This window comes from Talpa occidentalis, unplaced genomic scaffold (genome assembly GCF_014898055.3).
Source record: "Talpa occidentalis isolate TD23 unplaced genomic scaffold, MPIMG_talOcc4v2.1 talOcc4.2, whole genome shotgun sequence".
Lineage (NCBI taxonomy): Eukaryota > Metazoa > Chordata > Mammalia > Eulipotyphla > Talpidae > Talpa > Talpa occidentalis.
This window is the reverse complement of record NW_023602073.1, coordinates 24,689,109-24,700,043: the sequence shown is the minus strand read 5'-3', so window position 1 is coordinate 24,700,043 and position 10,935 is coordinate 24,689,109. Positions and strand designations below refer to the sequence as shown.

At 44.5% G+C, this 10,935-nt stretch overlaps 2 long non-coding RNA genes across 2 annotated transcripts; one reads left to right on the top strand and one right to left on the bottom strand.

Moving 5' to 3' along the window:
• Window positions 1-2,615: 2,615 nt before the first annotated feature.
• Window positions 2,616-3,545, bottom strand: LOC129146388 (uncharacterized). Its single transcript, XR_008553043.1, has 3 exons — window positions 3,368-3,545; window positions 2,839-3,009; window positions 2,616-2,737 (listed from the first exon to the last, which is right to left on the bottom strand). It is a non-coding gene; the product is annotated as an uncharacterized LOC129146388 (long non-coding RNA).
• On the top strand, window positions 3,435-6,630 carry LOC119251932 (uncharacterized). The gene is made up of 3 exons (XR_005126663.2): window positions 3,435-3,669; window positions 4,919-5,067; window positions 6,456-6,630. It is a non-coding gene; the product is annotated as an uncharacterized LOC119251932 (long non-coding RNA).
• Window positions 6,631-10,935: the final 4,305 nt, after the last annotated feature.

Here is a 10,935-nt window from a genome sequence, read left to right as displayed (position 1 = left end):
TTTCGAGGTCCCTTAGATCATCGCCCTGCGGTGGAGCCCTGACTGTTTTCCCTCATCGCCCACTTTCAGCAGGAAGCAGTTACTGATCAGAACGACGCCCCTTTCCCTGACTACAGTTAGGGGCTCCATTCGCAGAAGGGGAGGAATGAGACATAGGGCAAGTTAGGGTAATTAGGCAGTTTCAGGGACAGTGCAGGAGGGGACCTCTGAAGAGTTTAGGAAGGCTTCAGAGATAAAAACAACTAAGGGAATGTATTAACGTGGGCCTTGATTTCCTTCAAGTGATAACAGAGAGTGTTTTAATTGGAGCAGCAGACTCATTTATGCAAGGAGAAAATGAGAAGGGGTTAGTATTAAAACTGGTGGGTGGCAGCCTGTTTTATTCAATAGCTGATATTTAGTGACCAAATGAATAGCTCTGTGACTGGCTAACTAAAGAGAAATCCCTTGTTTGAGCAGAGTAATTCGTAATTCTCATTTGTAACTGAAGATAATACCTCTTCCTGACTAGATAGATGGTTTAGCGTCTGATTTTCAGAGGTCGTGGTCTGAGATGACCCAGAAAATGTCAATGTTTTGTATAAAAATGGCAATTTTAAATTTTCCTGTACCTATAAACCTGTGAACACATTATGTGGCTGAACTTAACCATAATTCTGAGACTGACTAACGGATAAAAGGCTTGGTAGCTGTTGTTTTCTTAGCTGACTAGCCGTTTTTCAAAAAAAAAAAAAAAATGGGGGAATGTGGAACCAAGCTTAGCCGAGGTTTCGCCATTTTGTATATCCTCCACCTTAATATGTTATTCCTTGTCCAGCAGCATTCCGGAGATAGTTTCAGCAGTCACAACCCTCACTCCACTTGGTGACGAAAAAGCAGACCACCCCAGCCGCCAATGAGGGCAGTCCTGTCCATAAATGGGACAGCATCTCTAACAGTCCAATCAGTTTGAAACTGTAACCGCGCGCACCAAAATGCCTTTGTAGTAGCCAGTGAGTAATTGCCAGCTTCTTTCAAAGTCCGCGCCACTCGCGACCCTATAAGATACCCCTGCTTCCTCTGTTCGGGGCTCTCGACCTCTGCTGTTGCATTGGCGGGTGTCGGGGGCCGGTCTCGAGCCCGTAATAAACTCCCTTTTGCATTTACATCAGCTGTCTTTGGATTCTTGGAGGCTATGCTCGCCGAGTCTGCAGATCTTGGGCACAACACTTAACCCCACCCTCAGGTCCCAGCCACCTTCCCTTTGGTGGTGATGGGATTTGGAGTTCCCAGGTCTTTGGCTTTGGCCTGGGGTGGAGGTGGAGTCCACAAAGCCTGTATGGAATTAGCTTTAGGACATCCTTTCCCCCTAACAAATCCTCTCAACCCCTGCACCTCTGGCCTGTACCCCAGTTCTTGTATACATAAATAAATCTTTAAAATTGTATCCTATTTCTTTGAATATTTTTTCATGGCCTGTAAAACATTGTCATGGCTGTGATACATATTGAATGCCACATGTAAATATATTAGGAGACATTATTAGGAATGACAGAATGTGTGGGAAGAGTGTGTGTATGTATGTGTTCATATTATGGGCATATGGGAGCGCAGAGTATGCATCTGTTTGTGTCTGGGCCGCATGCTTGTCACAGGCAGGGAGTGATGGTAGTGGTCAGGCAGCCATTGCCTAGTTTTTGGTTAGGAGGCAGCAACTCTTAAAATGGGTCTGGCAGGATGGATAATGACCTGAAAAGCCCATTTAGTGAGAATGAGACTGGGAGCAGCTCAGACTCAGAGCTTTAAGAAATAGGCCGAGGTGCCCTGGCTCAACCAGGCGGCCTCCAGCAGCTCTGGGCAAGCATGCGGTGCACAGAGAGAATAGGGTCTGAGGGTACAGAGTCCCTGCTGGGAGCCACCAAACCTGGTCTCTCACTGTCGCCCAGAAAGGCAAAGCAGACACGAAAAACGCCTTTACATGGAGTTTATTCAAGGTGCCTTCCAGGGAGTGCGCCGCCGGTAACACCCTCCTGGGGATGCTCCCCAAGCTCAGGGGGAGGGCAGAGTAAGAGGAACCCACTTCTCTGGGATCAAAACGAACTCCTTTCTTTTCCTTGCCAACCTCACTCAGTTCCTGGACTGCGCCCACCGGTCCCTGCCACCCATTATCCCCTTGAGCCCCAGGAGGGGAAGTCGCGCCCCCGGACGTTCCCGAGGGCAGCGCACAGGATTGTGGGGAACGTAGTCTCGAGGACACGCGGCTCCCGCCTCGGCTCCCGCCTCGGGCTTGCTTAGGGGCCTCGAAGCTGGTCTGCGCTGGTGCGGAGCCTGGTCCTCGCCTTCTTTCCCGGAGGTGGTGCTTCTCCCCTCGAGTTGTGAGCGGACTTTGTGTCTGAAGGCTGGGTTTGTGGTGAATCTGAGGACCTGAGTACGGGTGTGGGGAGAAGGGGGAGCCCGGGGGCTGCGGACACGGTAGAGGCGCGTGGGTGAGGCCTGAGGCGGGGGAGGGGGGGAGCCCCGGGGCCCTGGAACAGGCGCGCGGGAGGGGCCGCCCGGCAGGGGAGGCTTGGGCGTGGGTTGCGGGGACCCCGCCCTGGTCACTGGGGAGTCCCCTCCAGGTGACACCTCTGCGTATTTTCAGTTGTTCTGGTGCGATTGTGACGTTCTGTTGATTGTTGGTGGAATTTTAGAATTTCCCGCTCCCGTGAATTGTTAGAAAGCCTGAGTGTGGTTTTACGGGGTTTGTTGAACTTTTTCTCTGTAAAGATCCACCCAAGTTTACTGCCTTTCAGCAAACACGCCCGCAGTTTTATTTCTTGAATTGATGGGTCTGCATTTTGGGCTTTTCCCGTTACTTACCCGGTGTGACGGGATGACACAGGAGGCTGTGGTTGTCCTGACTGAGGCCGGCTGGGTAGGAATTTCACTGCATTTTCGGTGGATTTGTATGACTGTCGCTCATCCATGTCCCCTGACCAGCTAACGCTGGGTGTCTTCCCAGGAGTACTGTGTCCCAGACGGCAAGGAGTTCTAGAAAAGACCATTTCATTCTATGCGCAGCCCAGTGATTCTTTTTAGCCAAACATCCTGTTACAGGGCGACACTGATATAAAACGGGTTGCCTGACTGTGGGTCCTCACCCCTGCGCTTAAAAGGGGCTTATTAATACTCAACTGCAGGCAAACACAAGAGGTTAATAAAAGGTTTATTTATAAGGGAAGGGGAAATGCAACTCAGGGAGAAAAGAGGGAGCTACATTCTTAGATGCCTCATACCCATCCCCAACCTGGAATCCCAATTGAAAGCTAGCGGAGAGCCAAGAGCCATGTGAAGCCAAGAGAGCGACCCAAGGCCCAGACCCAAGGCCCATGTCTGGTTTTATACCAACCCTAACAGCTTAACTCCGCCCTCAGGTCCCAGCAACCCTCCTTTTGGTGATGGTGGGATTTGTCATTTTCAGTGTCCTGATGTCTTTGGTCTGGAGTGGGGGTGGAGTCCACAAAGCCTGTATGGAGTGTGCTCAGGACATCCTTTCCCTGCGGCAGGCTGCACCTCCCATGCTGTCTCTTGACATGGTCCGGGCATTGGGGGAGACTCCTGAGAAGAAGGGAGTCTGTGCTCCCCCGAAGAGGGAAAGTTGTACTTCCCAGAAAGAGGAGTTCTTGTACTTCCCAAAGAAGATCTGAACTAGTGAGTCTCCATGGCAACACCTGCTAAAGCTCTCCTCTTTGTTCTTGATTAATGCTGAAGTAAGTTAGTTATTAATTGGCCTGTGAAAACCTAATTCGGACCCAGGTGACAATTGGCTTATTGTTCTTACGCATGAACTATCACAAAAAAAATGTAAATATTGTTAAAGGTATAGTTAGGAAAGAAATGTTTTCGGCCCTGAGAACTATGGAGAACAAGCTGCCCTGAACCAGGCTGTACTTGGAAACCATAGGCTAACCTGGGGGGTACCTGTTGGCAGCAACATTTCCTGGTGTATGCAAGAGGTCAATAGTTCGCAGGCCGCGTGGAGGTTAGGAATTTCTAGTTAAGACTTTAGTAGAACTTACATAGATTTGATGAGTTGTTTTAGACCACTTTGAAGTAATTAATATATTAACCAAGTTAATTGAGTGCTAGGAGATAGATTGATTTTAGTAAATGAATATAGAATTGGAATTTTACACCCACTTTTGTAACTGGGAAAGTTTAATTGTTGCCAAATGTTGTGCTGTCTTGTATGACTGATCATGCTAGTAAATGAACTGTACCTAGGACACTAATTAGGTTACCAAAAAAATGGCCTACAGGTGTAAGGCCAAGGGAGTCTTTACATGGTCATGAGAAAATATGTATTGATTGTCTTTGCTCTGCTTCAGTGCTTAAGCTGATGTAATCCCACCTCGCCTTAAGGTATAAATAAAGACCTGCTGAGACCCTCAGCAGGAGATACTTGCACCAGTGAGAGTGTCTGTGTCTACCTCACTTCTACCTGGCTCCACTTCCCCTCAGCCCTCCGAAAAAACGTCACCAACTCCGTCCTCTCCTTTCTGAGATCCCTGACACGACTTCTAGCTGGAGCTTGTCTCCAGCATTTCCTCCTAACAATCCCAGGACAAATCCAAGTCATTGCCAAAGGGGGTGTATAAGGAAACTAACCCAGGGAAGCAGGGCTCACTGAACCATTTCTGGGAGTGTCCTACCAGAAAAGTACATTAGTTGCATCCTTTCCTTTGAAACTGCGTCCAATTTTTTTAAATAATTAATCATCTTTGAAACTTTTGTTTAGTTCTTCACATGAATTACTAGTCAATCTTAGGAAGTATCAGTTTTTATTAACTTACGGTAAATTGTCAACCCAAATACTATTAGTAATGGACTTGTGGATCCTTTCCTGCCCCTTCTCAAAGTGTGAACGGCTGTCACATGCCGTGACTCTCTGATCTCCCAGGCAGTGTGGAGAGCACTCTGGACAGCAGACTCCAGGATGCAGGTGCAAGCTGCCTCAGGCCTCTCCTGTGGACTCTTTTCACCTCTCCCAGCTCCACTTCCAGAGTCCTTAGGCATTTGTGAGAGCAGCAGACAATGAATAAATCTCTGGTGAGTGATTTGTTTTCTTTAGCCTGGCTTGGTAGTTGGGAACAGTGCTGCTCTGCTCTTAGGTGTAGATAAATACTTTGGTAATGAGGTTTCACATTTGGATAAATAACTTAGAGAGGTATTGCTGAAATATGGAATTTCCATTTTTCTTTCTTTCTTTCTTTCTTTCTTTTTTAAAGATTTTTTCATTTACTTTATACAAGAACCAGGGCACAGGCCAGATGCACAGGAGGGTGAGAGGATTCACCAGAGCCAGAGCGGGGGAACAGAACTGGCAGACTGACAAAATACACTGCTGAGGGGGAGCAGCGGGTGGCAGGAGAGGTCTGCACACCATGTGGGACCCTCGCCCAGCCAGCCGGGATTGAACCAGCACTGCAGAGGCTGCGGACAGCTTCACAGCACTGCGCTCAACCACCTGTGCTACCAGGGGAGGCCCCCATTTTTATTTCTTTAAGAAATCTCTGCCCCATTATCTGCAGGCATTGTACCAATTATGGCCACCAACCCGTGGGTGAGAGCTCCTTTTTCTCTGCACCCTCTCCAGGGTTGTTAATTCCATTCTTTTTTATTTGGGCCATTCTGAAGGGGTGAGGTGGCATTTCAGTGTGGTTTTAATTTACATTTCTCTTTCAGTAAATTAAGGTGAACATTCCTATGTCTGTTGGACCTCAGAATTTCCTCTTTAGCGAAGTGTTTGTTTAGTTCTTTTGCCCATTTTTAATTGAGTCATTGGTTGCTTTCTTGGATTAGGTGAGGGCATTATATATTTTGGAATGAGCCCTTTGTCAGATGTGTTGCATGCAAATATTTTTTCTATTCTGTTCCTGCGCTGCTTTCTTTTGAGTTCCAAAAGCTTTTAGGTTTGGTGTTGTCCCACTTGTGAAACTTGCTTTTGGTTCCTTTGGTATTGGGATGGTGTTCCCTAATACATTTCATAGCAGCTGTCCTGTAGTGTACCCCTTATTTGCTTTCAGTACTGCATGCTTTGGGCTCTTATGTCCAAATAATTAATCCATTTGAAATTAGTTTTCTGTATGGAGTTTTTTTTTAAAAATTTATTTATGTATGCATACAAGAACTGGGGTACAGGCTAGAGGTGTGGGGGTTGAGAGGATTCACCAGAGACAGAGTGAGGACCAGAAAAGGCAGATTGACTGAAATACACTGCTGAGGAGAGCAGTGGGGAGACAGGAGAAGTCTGCTGCATCATATGAGTCAGTTCCCTGGCCAGGGATCAAACTCATCCTTCAGAGGTTGTCATAGCTTCATAGTGCTGAGACTGAACCCCTTGTGCCACTATGGGCCCCCTCAAAACTCTCTTTTCACCTCGTGTTCTATTTAGAGCTCTGCTGGTGCCATGTGGTAACTGTATATTTTGATTTCAGGAACCCTTGATCTTTAGAGATGTGGCCATAGAATTCTCCCAGGAGGAGCAGGACTGCCTGGACCAGGCGCAGTGGAAATTGTAGCAGGACATGTTGCTAGAGACCTACAAGAACCTGGTGTCCTTGGGTGAGGAGAATAGCCCTCCAGATTTTCTCATCTGCCCTCAGCATTTCCTGTGCCATGTGTGGATGTGCTCCAAGGATGTCCAGATTTGTACGATACTTTTAGAGCCCTACTTTAAAGAAAAACAGTGTGGCTTTGTTGGAAAGAAAGTCTTATGATGTTTCATCATGGCTTAAACTTCTCCTTTCTTAGGGTGATCTGCAACCTGCGCTCTCTATTAGTGCTCATTCAAGAATCAGTGTTTTAAGCATTATTGCTACAAGCTAAAATACCAGCTTCTACCACATTCCTAGGACTCAGAGGTCTAGAAATGGTTTTCAGGATATGAAAATTTAAATGATTTCTGGTAAAGGTGCTGTCAGAAAAAGTATTTGCAGCGATCCTTTTCTAGAACCTTGTATACTCTCCTCTCTACTAAGCACAATACTGTATTGGGAATTGAGAATCTCCAGGTCATCTCATATCACCTGTCCTAATAAACAGGTCTTGCGGTGTCTAAGCCCGACCTGGTCACCTTGTTGGAGCAAAAGATGGAGCCCAGGGATGTGAAGAGAAGTGCAAATCCCATCATCCTCCCAGGTATGTGGAATGAATCCAGTGGAAGACAGCTGAGAGATGCGGTGGTCAACAGGAAAGCATCCTAAATGTATGAGAATCTCTGTTTCAGTGGCTGCAGACATGATCCTATTTTGTCTTGGAATTTTTGTCTTGCTGTCCCTTGGGGCCGTCTCCTCTTTGACACTTGAGTCCTAGGCCTTTCCTGATTAATGAATTGAACTAAGGGTTTGTCAATTTTGTTGATCTTTCAAAATCCAGACTTCCTCTCATAGAGGAGCTCATTCCTTTTGGCCATGATGTTCCGTTTATGTATTTCTTTTCTTTTTTTAACATTTATTTATTTTTACAACAACCGGGGTACAGGCCAGATGCGCAGGAGGGTGAGAGGATTCACCAGAGACAGAGTGGGAAACAGAACAGGCAGACAGACTGAAATACGCTGCTGAGGGGAACAGTGGGCGAGACAGGAGAGGTCTGTTGCTCCATGTGGGTAGCTTCCTGGCTGACCAGGGATTGAGCTCCTGCTGCAGAAGCTGCGGATAGCCTCCTAGTGCTGTGCTTAACCCCTTGCCCCACCAGGAAGGCCCCAAAATTGTTTTTTGTTTAAGTACATTGTGTTAATAATGTTGAGGTGAGCATCAGCTTTGAGCAGGGAGCAGAGCCAACGACCATAGAAGAACCCCCAAAGCCGCACTTCTCAGGTCAGTCAGTATATTCCTTGCAGGGAGGCTGGGAGGACCTGAGACAGGCAGACATGGCCACATGGAGCTACTTATCCCAATACCCAAACCTTGCACAATATGTCTGCGTGTATCAGATGGGTTCATCATTCAGTTTTGATTATTACTCTCTTGTCAATCTTCCCCTACTTTTTTAATGGTGTTAATTTTTGTAGATCTATCCAGTATCTCATTCCTGACTATTCTCTAACTTTTTCTGCATTAGGCACATTTTCCATATTCTCATTATTACTGTATTCTCACAGACCGTTTTTGTTCAGGTATTTCCTCAGCCATTTATTTCTTTCAGCACGTTAACGGGAAGTTTTAGACGCTGGTAAATTTTGTGTTTGTGAAATAAAATAATCAAAGAAATATTCTGTGCTTTATTGAAGTTATATTCTATGAGAAAGGAAAATGCAACAAATACATGTATCAAATAGTGAGATAAAACCACAGAGAATATTTTGCCAGGATGAGAGAAAACCATGGAGGTTGTTACGTTAGAGTACGTGCTCAGAAGGCTTACTTATGGAGATGGAGTCTTTTCTTCATTGTTGAGCTCTAGTTTGAGATAAATTGCATTTTGAAATGCATTATATATGGTTATATAATCTATCTGGGTTAGAAGTTGTACATATCTGTTGAAGGTATATTTATTTAACAGGTGATTAACTCAAATGTGATAGAATGAGAGGGGACTGAATAGAACATTATTTAGAATATGAATAATCTTCCAATGATGAGCCTTGTGACCCTCCCCCCTCCTTGAAATTATTACTTGAGGAGCACCCAGCAAATTGTGAAGCAGAGAAAGGGAAGATCAGGAGAGGAAACCTGAGATTGTAGTTTCTAAAGCCATGGAACCAAGAGTTTCAGGTTGCGGGGCCCACATCTTGACAGTGGAGTTTGCAGTTTGCACTTACACCTCCTCTTGTGGGAATCACTGGGAAGAAAACAAAAGAATAAGATACATACTTGGGACTCCAATTTAAATGTAAGTATGAGGGCCTCCCTGGTGGTGCAGCGGTTGAGCCCTGGGTTGCGAAGCTGCCCGTAGCCTGTGCTGTGCCGGTTCCATCCCCGGCTGCCAGGCGAGGGTCCCACATGGCGCACAGACCTCTCCTGCAGCCTGCTGCTCCCCTCAGCAGTGTACTTCATCAGTCTGCCTGTTCTGCTCCCCGCTCTGACTCTGGTGAATTCTCTCACCCTCCTGCACTTCTGACTGTCACCAGTGCTTGTATATATAAATAAATAAATCTTTAAAATAAATAAACAAATAAGTAAGTAAATGTAAGTATGAGATAGCTAAAACAAAAATACTACATAAAATGTTCCCCTGCCATGAATTATCACATTGAAACACATGTTCCAAGAAATGGAGTGAAACAATCAGGAGTGTTGATCTCAGAAGGATGTAAAAATTGCTTTTTAATGGTGATGAACATGGCCAGGATTGCAGAAGTTAAAGTTGGACAAAAGAGTGAGCCAGAGTTTTGTATCTGTTATGGTTCTGAGAAGCCTGTATTGTAATGTTTAAGGATTTCCTATAAGGCCACTTCCCCGCCCCCCACTTGATAATGATGTGCTTTTAAAAAAGAAAAGAAAAAAGAACCCAGATGACTATGGCCTGTACCTAAGGAGAAGTAAAAACTAAAGAAAAGTAGGAGAATCCTTATTTTCAAAGCAATAGTCTTGCTGAAGTAATTGAAACATGTCCCTCACTTACATCTGATAAATAGATTTTCCAGGAAAATTATGACATCTAGAAAGCATTATTGTTCAAAAAGTACCACCTAAGTCACAGAGTTATCCTGATAAAAACAGTGGAATTTAGGCTAAATGGTAGATTAAATGCTACTAGCTACAATCTTCATCTAGAATTAATTGAATATGTTTGCCAAATATTTCTCTAAGAATTTAAAATGTCATACAATATGAAAGACATATTATTGATTGATTTTCAACCTGTTTTGGCCTTAGGAAATGAAATGTATTCATTTAATGTTATCTAATTTGTTTGGGGTAGAAATTTCAATCAGAAAATCAAAACCAGTTACTCTGCTTTGTTTTGTGTTGTAGTAAAGCAACTTTTTGCCTTTATATTAGCATTCACAGGAAAGGCTTAGATGTTGTTCACAGAGATGGTTATTTTTATCTACTTTTAGATGTCCATATTGTGGACTACCTGATCAAGGCCAACCAGCCAAATCAGGACAGGCTTTTGTGGCAAGTTGTTGTTGCCAACAGCAAAACATCAACCATGGAGGAACTTTGGGAGAACAAATAATTTGGATTCAATTCATAGTTTGAACCTGAATGTCAGAAATGGAAACATTTCAGCATCGATGCCTGAGAATTTTGCTGCATGTAAGAAGATGTTTATCCCTGCTGAGCTTCATGAGATGCATGCTACAAAGAAACTTGAGGTTTTTCATATGATTAGGGAATATGTCAGCTATCCTGAGCATCATGGTCATCAGATGATACCACCTTTTCAGCACCCTTTTCACTTATTTGAACAAGGGAAAGCCTTCAATAAAGAAACAATATTCTGTACACATCGAGGAGTTCATATGGGATAGACTGCCTGGAAATAAAATGAGTGTGGGCTACCTATGATAAGGCACTTTTCATTGGTTAAGATAAAACTCAAGTAGGGTAGACTCCCTCTCCATGTATCAAAAGGAGGAAACATTGATCAGAAACTAGTACTTTAGAATCTTCATCAAAATTTTGAAGATAAGCAGCATAAATGTAATGAAAGTGGAGGTAAACTCAGCTTCAAATTTCATGTCAGTCAGCTTCAGAGAGCTCTGTTAGGAAAGAATATTTTTGAATATAACACGTGGCAAAATGTTGTCTAAAATGTCTGTTTTTACTGAGCATGAGAAAGTATAAAGAGGTGATAAACCTTCTGAAACATCTGGTATTTCTTTACACAAAAGGAATCAGAGAAGTGCACTACAAAGAGGTTCTTTGGCTATAAAGAATGTGGGAAAACTTTCTCCTGGAGACTGACCTCAGTATACATCAAAACTCACACAGGGTTTCTCCCTGGCGACACAGTGGGTTGAGC